General features: G+C 40.8%; 1 protein-coding gene across 3 annotated transcripts in view; it reads left to right on the top strand.

Annotated features, from left to right (window-relative positions):
• lingo3a (leucine rich repeat and Ig domain containing 3a) overlaps positions 1 to 20,753 on the top strand; it is a 78,195-nt gene that overhangs the window by 13,794 nt on the left and 43,648 nt on the right. The gene's annotated exons all lie outside the window — the stretch shown is intronic.

The following is a 20,753-nucleotide window of genomic DNA, read 5'->3' as shown; positions in this document are numbered from 1 at the left end:
GAAAATATCTCCTTTTGTATTCCTCTAATTGGTTTTTATTGTATCTTTTTCGTGGTTCATTCGCTTGTAGCATGTGCAGTGATTAGGATTCCTCTTCTTGTCTGAGCTGTTAAAACCGGCTGGAAACCACAGCAAAGAGAAACATAACCCCAGAGCTTTCTAATCCACCCACTATCCTCTGCTCTGACTCCATCTGCATACGATGTGGGAGGCTATTGTGTGAACTGCCTGATCTGATGCCACATTAAATATGGACAACGCACACACACACCTCACACACATAACCACTTTAATAAAGGTACCAGAAGTATAATCAAGACCCCAAATGAAAAGGAGCAGGGAGAGATTTCTACATGTTTTTGCGCAATTTACAATCTGTTTTGTACTGCCGGCAGTTCATTGTTCTCTGGGTAGATCTGCAGTAAAATGTTTCCTAACGAAAATAAAAAGCTTTTGTTGTTATTGCACATGTGCAACAAATATGGCTAGAGGCTGAAGATAGCACTTTGGGGATGTTGATGTAGTGTAATATAGTTTGGGGACAATATTTCTGCTAGCTTTTAATTTGATGCAGCATGCTTTTCTCAATGAGCTTACATAAATGTGGTAGAAAGCTCAGCGGAGTCTTTATGAGCAATTGTTGCCTCCAGCTGCGTGCAAAAACTCTGCGTTAATGTCTGATTTTGTATGTGCATTTATATATCACGCTTGACCTCACCGATTCAAGTACGAGCCACAAAAATGCCAGAAAGTTGTGACAAAAATACGGCTTTACTCTCCAGCTCCTCCCCCCCAACTCCCCTCACTAACACTAAGCACTCTGATGATTTCTAACTTACTGCTCAATATCACTATGACCAAGCTCCTATAATCCCCTCTGACACGTTCCACAGGCTGCATATTTTAACATCAGAGTTGAAGTTATTTTTGTCTGGGCTAAGAGGTTGCAGAGTGTGACATCACATCACATCTGCAGCTGAGATTCTCTGAAAGAGGAAAACACAGATTCACGAGCAATGAAGGGATGCATTATGATCCGCATTTTGCTTGTGAGTTTTCACCGCCATGCATTAAGAAATCCATATATTTTCGTTGGCTTATCCGGCCTCCTGCTGGTGTTAAGCAGTTTAAAAGTATCTCAGTCTTAGGGTGTTTTTTTGTAGTAAAGGTGGAAATGAGCTGCAGCAGAGCGAGGCTCAGTAATCCTGCCCTCTGCGCCTTCCAGCCACACACTCCTTATTTACTCCTGACAGCTTCAAATTGAAACTGTGATCACATTTTCCACACTGTTCCTCTGCCACGCTCACTTTTAGAGGCGACCAGCCTTTACACACTGAAGGTTTTTTTTCCCCCTCTTGTTTCTCTCCCTGTCTCTCCCTCCTGATATCTCTCTTTCTCCCGTCTCGCCGCATGCAAGGCTGGCTTCCTTCCTTCAGGGATTCATCAATAGCTGACCGACCCTGACATCGTTTTTGTTTTCCGTGAGTCCTCCAGCCTCTCTCTCTGTCTCTCTCTCTGGATTGAACAGTCCATTTGTTAAGACTGAAGATAAAAAAAAAGACAGATTGGATTTGAGATTGGATTAGGAGAACAGAGAAGGGGAAGAGGTGGATTAATCAAGGCCAGTGTGTTTCTCTGGGTGACAGCTACAGACAGTTCTGTCATTACCGTCTGATAAGATGGGAGCAAAGGCTCCTGCCTGGCGAGTAAATATAGGCTGTTTGTCTGAACTCTCTCTCTCTTCTTGTTTGTACTTCAGCGATAGTAGATTTATCTGAGGATTGCCTCCAGGAAGAAGGACATACAGAGTCATTGTATGAGAGTCGGCTAAAACCTGCAGGAACTCTCTCTCAGTTCAACCTTTTAGATTTAATTCAGTTAGTTTTACTGGCATGGTTGCACATAATTCAACTTGTAGACTCCAGTGGTACACAGTAAGAGTGGATAATACATTAAATCCATAGACTGGAACAGATGGCTCTGTCTGAGCACACACACACACACTTAAAGGGCAAAGACATCTAAATCCCAAAATGAGCTAAAAAGTAATCAATAGCTCCCTCCCCCTTGTTTACTCACTGAATAACCGTCTCGATACACTCCAAACACACACATTCAAGCTTAAACTCACACACAAAATGTCACTGGTGTCTATTCACATCCTCCCTGTTAAATGGATGACTGAGGGCCCACCTATAGCCTGCAGCCAGAGCGTATACATACACAGCGTAGCCGTGACAGCCAGGCACTTTGTTTGAGTCCTGGCTCTGTGCCCAGACTCGCTCTACCGTGATGTTGTGGGCAGCACATCGAGCGCTTGGCTGGACTTCACATTGCTCGTTAGCCGCCCCAGTGCCACACAGGCCAGCAAGCAGAGAGGAACATGGGAACCCATGCTCGGGCCCAAATGGACTGCAAGACTCCTTTTCTGCTCGTGTGCTCCCATATCGTTATTGCTCACTAGGGATGTCACAAGAACTGATACTTAGGTACCAAGTTGATGACAAAATTCTGAAAACGTGACTTCTCTGCAATAGGTACGGGGGATCAGGGCTCGAGACTAACCTCACCCCGTCGTCCCAGGGACAATAGAAATTTTCCCTGATAATGCTGCGTTGTGAACAACCAATCCATGTTGAAATCGGCAGGAGGAGAGTTAGTTAACGTTGTCTGTTAGCAGCCGGTGGGCAGCACAGTGCTGCTTGGCTAAATAACGGAGCCAAAGAACACACTTTATATTGCCAAGAAAAGAAAGTCAATTGTTCGTTCCATTGTAATGTCAGCGCCCAGCAGCAGATCTACGCTTCCGCCATTTACGACTGAAAGCGACTACCAGATGCCAGTAAAACGTCTGCCTAAAAAGTGCCGAACAAAAGTAAAACAAAATTATTTATATTCTATTGTCATATTCTACCGAAATGGCCTGGTGAACAATAACATTTTATGTATATAATAACCATTTTCAGTACAAAATGGCAGCAGCAGCTGTTGTCAAAAAACATCGGAGTTTCGTCTCTTTGCTTCTATACTCTTTGACGGCAACAGAGGCTGCATTGAGTTACATTATGATGCATTCAGGCTCTATTCAGTAAATGGGTACTGGGCAAAGGTGAATTATAATATCATGATGTGTTCAAATATAATTTTGTTTTTGGTGCTAATCTTGAGGCGGATCATCAGGAATTAATAATAAATTTGCAAAAACCAGTGCGCAAACATTAATAAAGGAGTGTAGGTTGAAGTGCTTTGGATTTATTGTTTTGTTTTTGTTTTTTACCTTGGTATTGAATTGGGTATCGAGAATCGTGGAATTTCACTGATATTGGTATCTATTACTAAATTTCTTATTAAATTAAATTAAATTAAATTAAATTAAATTAAATTAAATTAAAATAAAACAAAAAGACATGTTTCTAAAAGATTAGATGGGGAATGTATCAGTATCATCAGTATCTCTCGATAGCAGGTAGAATGAACGCAGAGTCTTTTGTTTTGATAGGACCCTTTTTCCACCAAAATTAGTGCGTATATGCAGGCTTTTTAAACACGGGAAAACCTGCTAAAATAGGTGATCGACTCCATTGCCCATTGCCAGTAGACAAGTAACCTTTCTGTTTTTCTTTCTTCTGGTATTCCACATTTGACGTCATGAACACGCCTGAAAACAGGACTAGCAAAGAGTGAAGATATTACGGTGACTACTTCTTTTTTTGTATCTGTTACTTATTCAGTCTCTCTTTCAAACTCTCAAACCAGAGTTGGTGATTGTTGGAACATTGGAAAGACTAACAACAACAGTTCTGATGAGTTTTATTTTGTTTTCTGTCGAGTAAAGAAAGAAGTGTTTTTTGCGACAATCGGCGACGTAAAATTACTGTTTCTGTCAATGGAGTCTGGTGGCACAAGTAACGGCTGTTTCTTTTCACATCTAACTCTGTGAATTAAGGGTTTATTTCGACCAAACTAAAGTTGGTGATGTTGGAACAGTGGAAAGATTAACAAAGACGCTTTTGATGAGTTTAATTTTGTTTCTGTCGAGTTTGAATGAAGTGTGTTTCGATGATCTGCGAGGTAACATTGCTGTTGTCTGACTGGAGTCTGGTGGCTTTGCGGAGAGTATAATAATTGTAGGTTTTGTACATTAATACATTATAATAATTGTCAAAATCCCTGTTGATTTTATTCAGTATATCTTCACCTCAACGTGCGCATCTTGCCGGAAAGGGGGCGAAAATTAGCGTGCCCACCCGGATGTCATGTTTCCATCACTGCAGATAAATACCCGTGACTGCTGCAGAGTCATTTGTCCCGGGAATGAATGCTGATTGTAACCTTTCCCACTAAAGACAAAAGCCAGATGTTAGTGGGTGTTGGTGTATTTCTTGTCCAGTGGGAAACGGCTCTTTAGAGTGTGTATGTTACTGTAGAGGTGTAAATCTCAGTGGAAGTCATGTACATCTTGTGTGTCAGCGAGAGCAGATGGTACAAATATAACACAATAACACAGAGATGAATATGCATTAGCAGAGGCCAGGCATCTCAATTTCACTTCAGTTAAAAGAAATGTGAGGTCATCAAGCCAGATGTATCCGAGGCAAAATGAGCATGTGGAAAAAGATGAATCTATAAATAACACTTGATTTGCAATTAGTGATAAAGTCCCCATGAAATGAAAAATACATTTTACCAGTTTTAATCCTGTGTTAATTGTTCATTTATCTCTTGTTACATGAATCAATCAATCAATCAAACTTTATTTATATAGCACCTTTAAAACAAGACAAATGCAGTTCAAAGTGCTGTACAGACGATTGACAAAAATATAGAGTGTTAAAAATGTATTTAGAGACTAATGCACACCAAAACAACAAATATAAAATTTCATTGAATAAAAAAGCAATAAGAGATGGGTATTTAAGATAATAAAAGATAAATAAAATACAAGGAAATAAAAATAACAATAAAAATAAATAAATACAAATTATGAAACTACACAAAATAAGCAGATTGTATTAAAATAATAGAATTTTAATAAAATAAAATAGAATAAAGGAGATAATAATGATCAGCAATAAAAAAAGTTGATTAAATAAAATAGAGTAAAATAAACACTATAATGATGATGATAAATAAAATAAGTATTAAAAATAAAAAAACATAAAATTTTAACACTAGACAAGGCAGCTTTATTTGTAGAGCACATTTCAGCAACAGGGCAATTCAGAGTGATTTACACAAACATTCAAGAACATTGCGACAAAGTGCAAAAGAACGTTAAGACATAATTAAAACAGTCATAAAAACATAAAACGTTAAAGAAAGATAGATAAAGGAAATAAAAAACAAGTTAAAAATAAAAGTTAGAATAGAAGCTAAAATAGAGTATAACACACGAGTAAAAGTTCTAGTGCAGTATAAGATAATTATTTGGTTTAATAAAAGGCAGCAGCAAACAGGAAAGTTTTAAGCTTTGATTTAAGAGAACTAAGAATTCATTCATTTTTAGCGGCCCAATCAAATCCGAATTATTTGATTTAAATCCCTCTTGTAACTGTACACCGCTCAAAAATTCTACTTCACAATACAGCATATAGAGACGCTCTAACTTCCCTTTCATGGGGACTTTAAAGGCTGTTTTCTTTGCCAACTTCACTTTTAACATTCAATAACTGTCAGCAGTGAGAAACAGAGACTGCACTGCTGAAATGTCAAGCTTGTTGCTTTAATAATGACACAGGCTCGTATTGCCAAAATAACCATTGTGTCATGCTCACGCCGCAAATGTGCATGTCAAATAAAGAAAGAAGCAATTAAAGAAGACTCCCGGTGACAATACCTCGTTTAAACCTCATAAGCATTTTGTTTTCATTTCCCCCGTGTATAAGCAAAATACCATCCTGTCTCTATATGGCCGTGCTTTGTGGATTCAAGAGTGAGATTAAGATGAACGCTCTACCCCTTTTTGATTTGATATGATCCATGACTTCATGTAGCTTGGAAATGAACATCCAGCTGTGCATTGTCTGTGAGATGTGTGTAAAGTCAGCATGATGCAGTTTCCTCTGCAGATAATGCATCTTATTTGTTCACGGTCTTTCATAGCGGTGCAATAATCTGAGCCATTTTTAAATGCCACGTCCGTCTGCTCAGACTTGTTTGTGTGAGAGAGAGAGAAAGAAAGAGACACAAGGATGATGATGACCTGGAGCTGCCAGTCTGTTAAACTGGACTGGACAAATAGTTTTTGACGTGACATCGTATAATTAAATATAATTTGGTTTGCTCTTCACTCGGGCTGTTTATTTATTCTGTTGCTTCCATGATCTCAACATTCCTGCAGCTTACTGTATGTTGCTTCCTCCTCCTCTTCCTCCTCCTCCTCTTCCTCCTTCGCCTCGCTCTCTTTATTTCTGCCAACCTCAGCTTCAATGAGGCACGAATCCGTGACTGATTCTCACCTGCACCTTCATTTGCTGCCTCAGCTTGTTAGGGGCTAAAAGCTTTATATGATGGATAATCTCAGCTGTTGTGTATTATCCTTGAGTTGCGGTCATGTTTTTTTGTGTACTATATCATTTTGGTTTCCCACAACAGTACAACCTTTCTATAGGTTATTGCTTACAATAATCAATAGATCCATAGGATACAAATGAAAATAGAACAAAAATAGAAAAATAAATGTTTCCAAGAATAAAAAGATTAGCTGGGGAATGTATCATCATTATCTCTGGAGGGCAGGTAGGATGGACGCAGCAACGGGGTCCTCATTCCGCGTGTCATAAGTAAGCATTTTAGCCTTTTTGCGTGTCATTTGTACACCACACAGATGTCTGCAGTTAGATTTAGGCAACAGAATCACTTAGTTAGGTTAAGGGAAAAACATTATGGGTGGGCTTCAAATAAGAAAGTAAACTAAGTCAAATACATACGGAAACAATGTAACACAACTACGGAAAATACGTCACACACGTCACTAAAAAAACACGTGAAAATCGTCACATGGCAAACGTCGCTGACGTAAATTTCAAAATAAAACGCCAGTCTCAAACACGTTGGTTAAAAGTTCGGTGTGTGTTGGATCCATCCACTTCCCCTCCCGCCTACCATAAGCGGTCTTTCTTGCTTTTTATACTACGTCACGAGCTCTTACTGTAGCATTTATAGAGTGCTGCAGGGATGACGTATTTTTGTATGCCAACCAGGAAGTTAGCATCGCCCTGGTTCCCTCGACAAAAAGCCAATGGGATTTTTCCACTGGGTTTTGGATTATTGCAGAAAATAAGTTCTGTGGTAAACAAATGTTTATGATACTTACACGTTTTGTTCAGCAAGATAATCTCCACAAATGAACACCACTTATATGATTTTTGGAGTGTGAACGCAATCGTCAGAAGTAAAAAGCTAACGTTAGTCTATAAACTACATCACCGTTACATGAGCGCGAGTATAAACAACGAGGCTGTAAAGGCGGAGGAGTCGGCATGATGATGTTTAGTAGTCTCATTTAGCCACTTGTTAGCAAACCGCCTTTTTTAAGACACTTCAAGGCTTCAAAATTCGCAAGTGGAGTATTTACTGACGTATTTTATGTCGTAGAACAAAACGTTAAAATCTCTTCATCTTGTGTTAACACAGACCGTATTTCAGTCATCTAACTAAAAACCCATTAACTTCTAGACGAGGGAACCAGAAATGCTAAAATTCTAACTCATTTCCGTGTTTTAGGACTCATTCCTGTAGCATATATGCGTTTCCATTGCAGTCAATACAGGATACATGGTGTACAAATGACACGCTGGAATCAAGAAAGGCGTTCTTATTGCATGTTAAGTGCTTTGCACGTTATCGCAGCATTCATAAGCCTTTTCATGCGAACAGGCTGATTTTTTCCTCTTCAGTGTGATGACTAATTTCCAGCTCAGCGTCTTTAAACTAACACTCCAGTATATCTCTCCCTCACCCTCTCTTACATACATACACCATCCCTACATTTTGTTTAAAATTAAACATTCATTTAACTTAACTACGACTGTGTGATAAATAATTGCTGTGATTTAATTAGCTAACCCAGCAGGGGAATTTACTCATCTACAGGGTTTGGTTAAGTCCCGAAGCCTCGACTTAATGAATTCATACGCTTCCTCATATACTAGAAACAGCATTCACACCTGCTACTTTCTTATCGCCACGAGGCAACAATCAATTATTTAACATTTCATTGAAGCTGCCTGCGTGGCTCTGGATCTGTCAAGCTCAGCTCGCCGTCCCGCTGTCAGCTACACAGACTTGTGCACTTATGCAGGAAGAAATTAAATACTATATTTGTACGTCTGTGTTTAATCAGAGATCTGTCACAAATGTGTCCTCGTGTCACTCTTGGTTCCTCTCTCCCTGCTGTCGCTGTGGGTGTTTATATGCCCCGTGTGTCCCTGACATTGGCAGGAAGCTGCTGGGGTTATTCATGTGACGCAGTGATGTGTGCAGACTTGGAGAGATATTCCACTTCCCTTTTGGGAGGCGTTGACCCTCAACACTAGAGGCCGGAGACCGTCTCTCAAGTGCAGCGCCGACCTCTCACTGTAACACGGCTGACATTGACCCAGAAACACGCAGCTTGCAGTCAGATTTATTCCACTATTTTGTGTGTGTGTGTGTGTGTTGTAGTGAAGAAGAGTGTGGGCAGTTTCATCCTTTAGGGGTTGAACATTTTTTATTTCCCATCCCTGCAGGCTGGACTGTAGCGAGCGATGTGATGGACAGAAAATGTGAAAGTGGGTTAGACAGATATATCTGCTCTCTCAGTGTGTTACTAAATCTATTATTAAAATAGACTTATTACTAATTGAATTTTGGCTGTTCGTGGTTGCCCAACTTCAATAAAATGGAGCAACAGAAAAGAGAAGAGAGAAGTTAATTTGCACGGCTTTAAGGTTGGGACTGAAGTTTCATGTAAGGAAATAAGGGCTGTATAACAGGGTTTTCCTACTGTGCTTTTCTTTAAGGTGAAAAGAAACCAACTACAGTTGATTATTTATGGTGTTTTAGTTTTGGAAGTACAGTCTAAAATCAGGTATTTGAAAAAAGTATTGTATTGAACTGGTTTTGGAAAACAGTTAGAGTAGCCCTACGCTTATATTGTACTGTTATATCAGTTATGAAGATGTTCCATTCAAGTTTGCATTGATCGTCTTTTACATCATAAGAACTTTTTTAATAAAGAAAAGATGGTCTTCACTAAATTGCAGAAAATCATAATCGCCTGGAAGCCAAATTGGTCCATTCACAGTGACCACATGGAAGTAACTGTTCTTCAGAGGTGCAGTTTTTATATAATCCTAAATTGACTCAGTAATATTTAAGACAAGTACAACTAGTTGAAGACATTCTTCTACTTTTTTTTTTATCCTAGTTTTATTATAAACAATGTAAATGTAAATTAATTTGAATTTGTTTTATATATTTTTCCGTCTAAAACCCATTGTGCATATCTTGTTCTTGTTCGGGTCAAATTGATCACTATTAGCGGATGATTATTATAACCAAATTTTTGTTGTTGTGCATCATTTCTCATGCAGATTACCTTCTAATTAACATTTGTATATTTATTACATGAAGTTATGAAACGGACCGCTTTGCTATTTACTGGCTCGTTGAAGATTCTTCTGCCTTTTCCCTCACCGAGGATGAGGCTTTGCCTTTTTTTAGGCCGGCTCTGCAGCACGAGCCCCTTTGCCGGGGCTCCTCGGTTGCTCACCGTTAGGTGGAGGGAGACGGGCGCCGGTCTGCATGTGTGCTGCAGAGCCGGTTGAGGATCGGCAAAGTTTCACTCTGGGGGCATTGCGTGATCAGGCATTATCAATCCACTTGATGAGGGTGAATAAACCACAGGTGCTTTCCCTAGGAACATTCATTTTTTATTCAGAGAAATTCCTTTTCCCGTCATGATTTCAATGTGCACGCAGCATCAGCCTCAGGTGTCCAGCCGGAAAGCAGATGGTCCGAGAAGCAAAGTATCAAAGGAGTAAAGTAAAAATAAAAATAAAAATTCAACCGTTAGTCTAACATAGTTTTAAAATATTTTTCCATACATTGTCATGTATGAAAAAACCCAAAATGAACACTGTAAGTGGATTACTTGATTACATAAGCAAATTATTCCCAAGCTTTATGATCCATATAAGTTGTAACCGTGATCACTATAAGAGGTTTCCACTGTGCCATGCACTACATACCCAATATGTGTACTATCGTAGCATGTATGCACTGAGCAGTAATTTATGTCTTCACTTCCTGAGAGCCTCCCTGCCAATTGGAGACGCGTAACCATGGTAACCCATGCCAACCTCATGTGACCAAACCAAAGTCTGAACTAATTTAAATATATATATTACACCTAGTAAAGTGAAATCTTATACTTACACTTAAATTGAAGCGTTATTGACGTTAGAGAGTTGTCCGTCAACGTTTGTTATGAACGTTGTCGTCACTACCGCATTGCATTGTGGGATATTTATGCCGACGTAGTGTCCAGCGTTAGTATACTGCAATATTTCACTAGACATAGTATGCAATTTGCCTATAGTAAGGTTTCGGACATACTGAAATATCTCACATACTGTTTTAGTGTATTAAAGAGCATGTTAGTATATTGTCCTGGCAACCTACCAGGAAGCATCCCTCCTCCCTCTCTTACATGTGAGGAAGGGTCGCTTCAGGGCCAGTATGGACATTACAAATGATTGCAGTTTTTTACCTTGGCCTCTGATCTTTCTTCTCCTTCTTGTAAATTACCACCACCAACTAGTACCAAATATTTACTACTTCCCTCAGAGATCCACTCATCAAAACTCTGCTTTACATGTAAAGCACCACTAGGGGTCAAAACACCAGGGGGTGCCTTTTAAGATGATGTTCAGACTCCACAGCACAGAAAGCAAGAAGAAGCCTTTTTAATCATCACTGTTATTCCCAGTGGAAAGTTAAAGCTGCGTACCTTTCTAGTTTCTGGCTGCGCTGATTTGCAAAAGCGGTCTGACATAACGTGAGAAGTCAGAAGCTGCTCGAGGCCCATGGCCACTGCAGTCTCTGGTTCCTGTTGATGTAAACACCGCTCTAAGAAAAGAAAGTGTGTAATTGCACACAACACAGTCTCTTTATTTACTCGAGCAAATCTGGTCTCCTGCCCACATCCAAAAGAAATTTTGGTGTGTGTTTGTTTTTAGTCTCCAGAGTTCCTCCAAGCCGTCTCCTCTCTTCCTCCTTGCTGCTTCCCTCTGAGTCCCAGCGGGTGCTGCTAGCCTCCCCTTTTGGTCTTTTATTCACTTCATCCTTCCCTCGCTCCCCACAGATCAGTCTTCAGGCGGGAGGCAGACGTCCCCTCTTTGCCTCCTCCTCCCTCTACTCTCTGCTCACACATTTCTCCTCTCCCTTTGGGTCTTTGGGCTCCTTTCCTCTTAGAGTCACCACTAATCCAGTCCCCTGCCTTCTCTATATCACTTTGTTTTTCTTCCTGCTTCGGCGGAGCTCCGGTGAGTCACCAACCTTTGTCCAAGCCGGCGGGTGTGGGACTGTCCAGCCTACGCTCATAATAATAATAATGTCACGCTAACACTGAAGCACCAGCATATTACTCATCCTGCCTCTGCCTGGCCACAGCATGGAAATCCTTACTTCAAGTCATCACATCATATTAAGAAGAAAAGTATTTAAATAAGCCTGTTCACACATATCATTTACACAGAGCCATGTAACGGAGGAGACATTACAGTGAGCAGGACATTGAGTCACAGGCTGTAAAGTTAAATTTAGCAGAGACCTTAATGAATCATTTGTTTATAGCCACAATAATTAATTGCATCATGTTTCTAGCTTAAAATTTCTTTCACGTCTCATTTGGTTTTGGCTTGTATTCTGATGATTCCTGCATAGTAGAGATGTCACGGCGAGGAAATTTTCCCACCGGTTATTAACTTGTGACAACACCGGTGTTGCGATTACACCGGACATTTTACGAGAAAAGGCACTCAACATATGCAGAGCGCTTACTTTGATCTTTAACGCTGGATGGCTGTGTGTCTGGCCTCTACGGTTGAGCTTTTGCGCTGCGCACACCAGCTGTGAACACTCCGTCCTCCACACGCCAATTGCCTCAATAACCAGGACCGGCCCTGGCCCTTTTAGTGCTCTAGGCGAAATTTTGGATTTGGAGCTAGGGTTCAAACCCCCTAGGACCTTAACTCTACCACCGCAAACCGCAACACACGTCATACATCACAATGGGTTTAACACAAAAATAAAGATTTTTATTTTCATAAATAACTGTATTTATTATAATATAAATAAAAAAATGGTCTCTGATATTGTTGGCTTAAAAGTAAGGTCACTACAATGAGAGTTACAGGGGTGAAAGTGTATTTCTTTCTTTATTTCTTTCTTTCTTTTTTCATTGGGTGTCAAACTCATTTTAGTTCCACATATTGGCCCATGTATAGTCCAATTAGATCATAAGTGGGCCGGACCAGTACAGTAAAACCATTGCATAGTAATCTATAGATAATTCAGTGTAAAGAAGTACAAGTGCATTCTGAAATTGTTCACAATTAATGACAAATCCATTTAAGAGATCATGAACAACTGGAGATGTCTCGCTGATCTCTCTGCTAAGATGAAAAACAGTTTCCTCAATCCTTCCAACGATTCATTTATCTTCTCTGTTCTTAGTTTTCCTGGCAAGTTCTTGAACTTTCCATCATGATGAGTCTTACAGTAGTTCCTTGAGCACTGAAAGGTGCTGTGAACACACCAAGCAAACCGGCTTCCCATTTATCTCTGTGAAGAAATAAGAACTGGTCCATTTTTCTTAGAAAATCCAACACTCTGATTCCACTTTTCTCCTTTTTGACATTTTCCACCGGCTGCTCCTGCATGAACTTGACAGTGTTGTCACGTAGCGTAGCCTGTACGTAAGCATGTAGGATCTATAATAGCGTATCGAGCATATCCTACTACTCTTATTAGGCCATCGTAACCCCCAAATAGGAATAGTAAGGAATTATTGACTTCTCTGCAATTCTTACACTTTGCAAAGTCATCCAACGGGCCAGATTTGACCTTTTGGCGGGCCGGTTCTGGCCCCCGGGGCGTATGTTTTACACCCCTGCTTTATAGCATTGAGTATAAATCCGAAATATCATCAAACAGGTGCTTTTGCTTTTCGCTTTGACTCAAAATCCTCCGCCATCATCTTGTCTGTCAACACTCTTGTCTTGTGTGTGTTTTTCTATAAAAAAAAAAGCGAAACGACTAATTGGTGTATGCCCAAACCCCGCGTAACACCGGTAACACCGATTACCGCAGCAAGCCTACTGCGTAATGCGTTTCACATGCAGCATTGTCACTTAATGTCTGTCCTCGTGAAGCATGTCCTCCTAATCGCACCGCAGATAGCACAGAGGAGAAACCAGCAGCTCACCACACCAGCAGAGACAGGTGCTTTTTGTGCCTACTTTGTGTACATCCGTGCTCGTGGTGTGAAGAATGTACTTGCTGCCTGAATATGTCGGCGCCGTTAGTGAAGTACATGTGCCACCTCTGAGCTCGCCTCACCCGCAGGGAGTCCGAGGCAGGGAGACGAGCTGAGCAGCAAAGATTACTCACGCAGCCTTTTTCACGGCTGCAGTGAAGATCTAACACTGTGCTCGCATGCCTACTCACACACACACACACGCGCACACACACACGCACACACACACACACACACACACACACACACACACACACACACACACACACACGCAAACACACGCACACACAGACACACACACACACACACACAGACACACACACACACACACACACACACACACAGAGCTTGTGGAAGTAGTGCGATTGCTCTTTTCGTCGGCGGTTCACAGCTGCAGCGGTCTGGCCGGTCCAACGGCAGCCAAAGGCCAGATGGGCTCAGCACGGCACTCAGTGTAAGGCTGCAGGACACACTCCTGAACACACACTGGTGTGCATGCAAAGCAGGTATGACACACATGGATGCACAAAAATGTGATGCCTCATGCACACCCATTTCTAATCTAATTTTATTCCTGTATCTTAATTTTTTATAGTTTTAACATTTGGTTTTGACAAGTGCAAATAAACGTTGTAACACACAGTGTCGTCATAACGTCACGTGACAACGTCGTCAATAAAAATAAGCCGACCTTTGGTTTCACACGGGACACGAACGCCGGTCCCCTGGGTGAAAGTCCTGTGCTTCTTTGACCCATCACCCCTTCCTCTCTCCCCACCCACCCTTAGCGGATTTTCTCGCAGCTTTACAGTAATAATTTATACAATTCCAAGACTGTTTAGGGACCTCATGCAGAAATTCAAATACACCATTTTAGAATTGGTGAAAATAACACATTTATACTGCGAGGGGATTAGCATAAAGTGGGCATGTCTGTAAAGGGGAGACTCGTGGGTACCCATAGAACCCATTTTCATTTACATATATTATTCTTTTTTTTAAATTATATTCGTCATACATTCTGGTACATACATGAAATTTGACCTCTAAATTTAACCCATCCTTAGGAGCAGTGGGCTGCTGTGAAGCGTCCGGGAAGCAGTTTGGGGTTCAGTGTCTCGCTCAAGGACACTTAAAAAGGATTAAAGGACGACTCGCTCTACCCACTGAGCTACAGCCGCCCAGATATATTAACATATACAGTATATATATATATACATATATTGAGGTCAAAGGTCAACGGACCCCTCTGAAAATGGTCATGCCAGTTTTTCTACCCAAAATATAGCGTAAATTTGGAGCATTATTTAGCCTGCATAGTGCAAGTCATAATGCAAGTATGACATGGTTAATACCAGTGGATTCCTTTTTAGTTTCATATGAAGTAAGTCAGTATCTTCACTCAAAATCGATACAGCGTTTTGGAGAATCGATACAGTATCGCAAAACATAATATCGCGATACTCATGTGTATCGATATTTTCTTACATCCCCTACCTACTAAACATCAGCACGTTAGTATTGTCATTTTACAGCCTCACAAAGCTGCTGGTATGGCTGTAGACCTTTTTATTGTGAGATAAACAAGACATCTTCAGGCTTGTAAACAATTTGATAAGGGAACAGCACATTTTGCTTAGAGCTGCTTGCACCTCATATATAAAACACTGTTACTGTGGGTAGACATAGCTTCACTTTGAAAGGTCACAGGCCACCAAACTAAACACTCACGTCTTGATGTTTTCTACCATTTACAAAAAAACAAACAATTCTATTAACATAATGACATTCATATATTCATATGCTGTTGTTTTTCCGCCCCCCAAATACTCTCAAACTCACCCACTCGCTCTCCGAATTCTGTCAGAATTACTTTTCAGGAAATGTAAAGTAGGCGTGTGCCACATCCCACTGCTGTGCTTCTCTTTGTCCTCCATTCACTTAAAATCTTTCCTCCCTATGTTTTGTTTTGAGTGAGTGGGCGTGCATTAATGGTCAAAACTGCTTTAATTTGCTCAAGGCCATTAGCTTGTTGTTTGTCTGTATGAGTGGGTGAGTCTTAGTGATTTAACACTGGCAGAGGGGTGAGGGGTTTGGTAAGTCTTTTCTAATGACCTTCAGTCAAAGGATAGGGGTTAAGCTTAGAGCTACAATGCTGTAGTAGATAACTGTTTTGTGAAGCTCATAATGTTTTCCTGTTTAGACCGTGTTGATAGTGTTAAAGTGTTGATGGTCATTTTTGAGGCTGTGATGTTGTTAAAATGTCTTTCATTCAGTGTTGATGAGGCTCTACCGGTGACCACTGTAGTTTTCATTCTATTAAGACTCACTTTTAAAGGCCATTGCCAGTTATTTATTAAAGCTGACACACACTGTACTGCTGATTGGTATTCAACTTAATGTGACTCACTTTGGTAGCTGCCGTTGTTATTGTGATTTACTGTAGTCGCTGCTTGAAGTGCTGCTGCACCAGTTGCAAACGCTGCAAGATTAATGATGTGAAGGGGAAGATATTTCACTAACACTACAAAGCATTTTTTATTGGGACAGTATTTCTGCCTGTTCAGTTAATATTACCATCCATTCATATGTCTACAGAGCAGACATTAACACCAAATCAGATGATCTAGTAAAATCAAATATATTGGTATCCTATATAACATACAGTAGTAGAAATTTGAGCTACTCTCTATTGTCCACTCAGTTGCGTTTTTGATCAGTTAGTGGAGGAGTTGAGAGTTTGTGTAGGTAGAAGAAATGTTATACCTACTACAAACTCAAATCCTTTATAAACGTATTTATCAAGACGCCAATTACATACATTAATTTTAGAAATATTCACAGCAAATATAAAGTATCAAAAGTGATACTACTTACTCTAAAAAAGTGTTTTTTTGTTTTGTTTTTTTTACAATATTGCCATCCAGGTCCCAATTAGTAATTACTGCAGTCTGTTCTCCTCCACTGTTCACACTACGAGAGACAAAAGCAACAAAACGGCCAGCTACATTGTCACCGAGTCGCTGTTGAAGTGTTGCTGTTGAAGTGTTGCTCTTACGGCATTTTTTGAGAAGGGTGAAACAGGGTGAAACAAGAACATACGATGGTTGATGCTTCACCGCTTCATTGGAGCGCTAAAAAAAGTTGAGACCAGCCTGTTGACAGGAAGTCAAGTGACCTAGTATAAAGAGCGACAGAGTCCGCGTATGGAGGCGGTCGGGGTGGATGGATGGGTCAACAAACACATGCCGCTGTTCATGTCCAATGTGAAACCAAATGTCAACGTTGACTTATTTTACCTTACTTTTGTAACGTAAGTTACGTACTTCACTAACGGCACATATGTTATGTAACAAATGCAGTTATTTTACGTAACAAACATACTTATTTTAACCCAAAATTAAATAAATAAAAGAGGTTGATCGCCGTCATGTCCCTTCAGTCTTCCCCCGTCCAACACAGTGGCCGGATATTGCTTATCCAGACTTCTCTGCAGATTTGATTGAATCCCGTTAGGCTAAGTGTCGTCTGTAAATAACCAACCTGTTAATAGCCAACTGTTTGATCTATAGGCTGAGATTTAGTTGGAGACGACAGTCTGATGCTGCTACAACGTTAATTTATGACTGTATTACTGCAGCAGCCTCACACTCAAGCTAACGTTAGATAGCCATGCTAGTCACTGTCACTAGCATCATTTAGTGATTCACCACACTGACAGTGAATATTCACGTATCGTATGTGCCTCAGATCTCAGTGTGAAAGCCTCGGTTGACCCGCTACACAACAGCTTTTCACCATTTCCTCTCCTGTGACAGCAAGTTTCTTTCCCCCAAAAGAGAGCGCAGCCTCTGTGATGACGCCATGCTGGTCTGGTCTATAGCTTGGAGCCATAAAGACCCTCTACTCTTTGGTTTAGTGTTATTACTATCACCGGTTTGTTTAAAGTAGAAGTTTGGAGACATGTCTCGACTTCTTCTCTTTACTCTGTTAGCGTCTATGAGGGACACGGATTGGGGCGTGGTGGTCATGATAGCCTACTCTGGATGACGTGTTACTGAACTGATGTTTGTCAAGTGACCTTCATCAGGTAGAATTCATAATGTCAAGGAGCATAATAATACTGTATGTGGTGCTGCTTGACATGTGAATTTTACCAGATGAAGGTCTGAGGACTGAAACTTTATTGATAAAATTAGTACAAGTGATCAACAGTGTGCAGGGTGTTTTTGTTTCTTCACAATATTTCCCTCTGAAATGCTGTGGACTAAACACAAAGTATGTACCATCACTACAAAGCTGTACTTAATGACCGTACTTACATAAATGTACTAAATTGCTTTATATCTCTGCCTGAGTACCACAGTGTTTGGATCTCAGGACCATGACTGACTTTTTCTTTTCTTTTTTTGTAACTCAGCCCCTCACACCCACACAGAGAAAGCGAGGGTAAGCAGTACTTTCAATTTGACAAATGACTATGGAGCCCTAGAGTTGATGTACAGCCTTTTCAACCTGCACAGCAGGCAGGTACATTGCCTTCATGTTTTATGTATAACGTATTTATCAACACCCACCCCCTCAATTCTTCTGCAGAAATCCTTGAAAATATTAAGCCAGAAAAACCCCAGGAACCCAGAGCGGACTTGGTTTCACTGCCTCCCTCAGGTCTGAAGCACGGCGGGAGGCATGGTGATTATTACTGTGCTGTATTATTATAAAGCTGCCTCAGAGCTACTCAGCCAAGTATTGTATCCTCCACCTCACAGCAAAGCTTGTACCTGGAAATGGTTGAGGGGGAAATGACATTCATGAAGGTCGTTGTACTACGGGCTGTTGCAGCACAACAGTTTGGCTTTGAAAATGCAATAACCACTGGCAATACTCAGATCCTGTAGTAAAAATTCCCCCCTGTATTTTCTCTGTTTTTAATTTTTCATTTGGAGAGTGACACCGTAGCGTTCAGAGACCACACATGCGAGCCTGCAGCACAGGAACGCTCCATTGTGGCTTTTTGAGGACAGCAGATAGGATGAAACATGGCACAGCCTCCATTTTCACCTGGATATGACACTCCTGCACTGCCTCGGGCTCCGATTTATGCTCTCTTAAAAAGCTGCAGTGAAATGTAAAAGATGTGTGAGGATGCCGGGAGGAGGAGTGCGAGTCTTCCCGTCCTTGTCGCCATCTGAGTCTTTTCATTAAAGACACTCCGAGCACTTTAGTTAAGAATGAATGGTGTGGGGGGGAAAGTGCCCAGTCTGCTTGAAACTGTAAATAAATCTCTACATCTTTTTACTTCACACCTACTTGATATGGTAATGTGATCTTATTGACTGTTCTTGTAGGCTGGAGTGTATTTTGTGTGGTCGATAATAACATCAATATACTGAATGTTTTCTTCTTGTATAAGAAAATATTTTTGGCTAACAGTGTCTTGTAAAAATAATTCTACATTAATGATGTAGTGGTTCCAACAATAAATATCCTTAGAAAGAAGCGCATATGACCTGGAGGTTACAAAACAACTTCTTGGAAAAGTTCGACTGTCCACAGGATTCGTCCTTTCCACACTTCTCATTCATTTTTATTAACGCAGCCGTGCAATGCATTCTGGCAGCGTTGCATTTCAAGAGACGGATCGTCACGTTCACTGCTCCTCATTTGCATAAAGTTTGATGTCTAGGCTACTTTATGCAAGTCAGGAGCGTGCTGCGCGACTTGACTAACCGTTGTCGATCTAAAATGAAAACATATTCAGACACTGCATGGCTTATTTCTCGCCTACAATGTTTTCGGAAACACATTTCGGTGAACTATTTTCGTAATTTGTGAGAAAAAAAGTTTCCAAACGAGCCTCCATGTTGGTTCCGGTTCGAAAGCTGGGAGCAGCAGCCCATGGAGGGAAAACGGTTATCCAATCAGGTGCCGAGTGGCAGCCCATCAAGCGTCCAATGCTGGGAAGCGAGGCGATCCATGTGGACACTTACAGTACCCGCAATCAATTAGTCGACTAATTGTCGCTTTGGTCTTAGTCGACTAAGATTTCTTTAGTCGATTTGTCATTTTTTATGCTTTTTTCATGCTGAATGACTTATTTTCTAGAAACTTATGAGCACATCTCTGGTAAACACAAGATTTAAAGTTGTGCTTTTGTATGATTCTTTGTGGAGAAACTCAGTTTTACAGATCTGTCGATTAAATCAACTAATCCATTTGTCGACAAAGTCGTATGAGTGTTAGTCGAGAAGAAAATGTTCTTTGCTTGAGAGCAGCCCTAGACTAAACATGTTGCCTTTTAATAGACAAATTGTTTTGGCTTCAGTCCCATATACTGTAGCAGGGCAAGAGCTTCTTTCTACACTCCACCATAAAATGAAATACAATCCACCCCTCAACAGCCTATAACGGTTTCAACCAACTGGCACAGCTCACCACCACCCTCTCTCCACTTTCACTGCAGTAGGAGCAGCTGTTGCTCAGCTGGTAGACTGGAGTTGGTGGTTGGCTGTGGAGTTGGTGGTTCGATCTGCGGCTCCTCTTTTGTGTCCTGGAGCAAGACACTGAACCCCAAAGTGTGTGGGTAGGACATAGATTCAAAAAAGCTCAAATGAATGTAATATAATGTTGATATCACTGAGTTGATGTATCGAGACTTCTTTTCTCTGATGGTTGTCTAAAGTCATTGAATTGGTCCGGGCAGGTTGAGGAGAAAGTGGGTTCAACACTTCCCTTCAGCTCTGTGGAACGTTTAACGTCTTTCAGCTCATTGTTTTTGTTTTTACGGCCCACAACTTTACTATTTTGGTTCACTCTCTGTTTTCAGTTGGGGGAAAAATACCATACTAAATACCAACTGCTCGGCACCACACAGCAGACAGACAATGTTAGCGACTAGCTGGTGAAGAAAATAGGGCCTTCAACAGTGAAATAACCAGATATTTCCCCCAGGAGTTCATAGAGACCAAAGCAGAGCTAAATAGAGAGTGTTCCACTGAAACACAACTTGACATGAATGCTAATGTTTCTCTGTATCTGTTATATGTATAGATACGAAACAGTTTGCTACCATTCATCACATCAACTTTATAAAGTGTTAATATGTCAGCGTTGGGTTTTTGACATTTCCTTTAACCCCGCCTCCCGATCACTCGGTCTCCGCTCGCTCACATGAACGGCAGTTCATTATGCCGAGGAAAGTACCTTTTAGGAACTAATGATTTAAAAAAAA

The sequence above is a fragment of the Sebastes umbrosus genome, chromosome 5, assembly GCF_015220745.1.
Source record: "Sebastes umbrosus isolate fSebUmb1 chromosome 5, fSebUmb1.pri, whole genome shotgun sequence".
Lineage (NCBI taxonomy): Eukaryota > Metazoa > Chordata > Actinopteri > Perciformes > Sebastidae > Sebastes > Sebastes umbrosus.
This window is presented reverse-complemented; position numbering and strand designations above follow the sequence as displayed.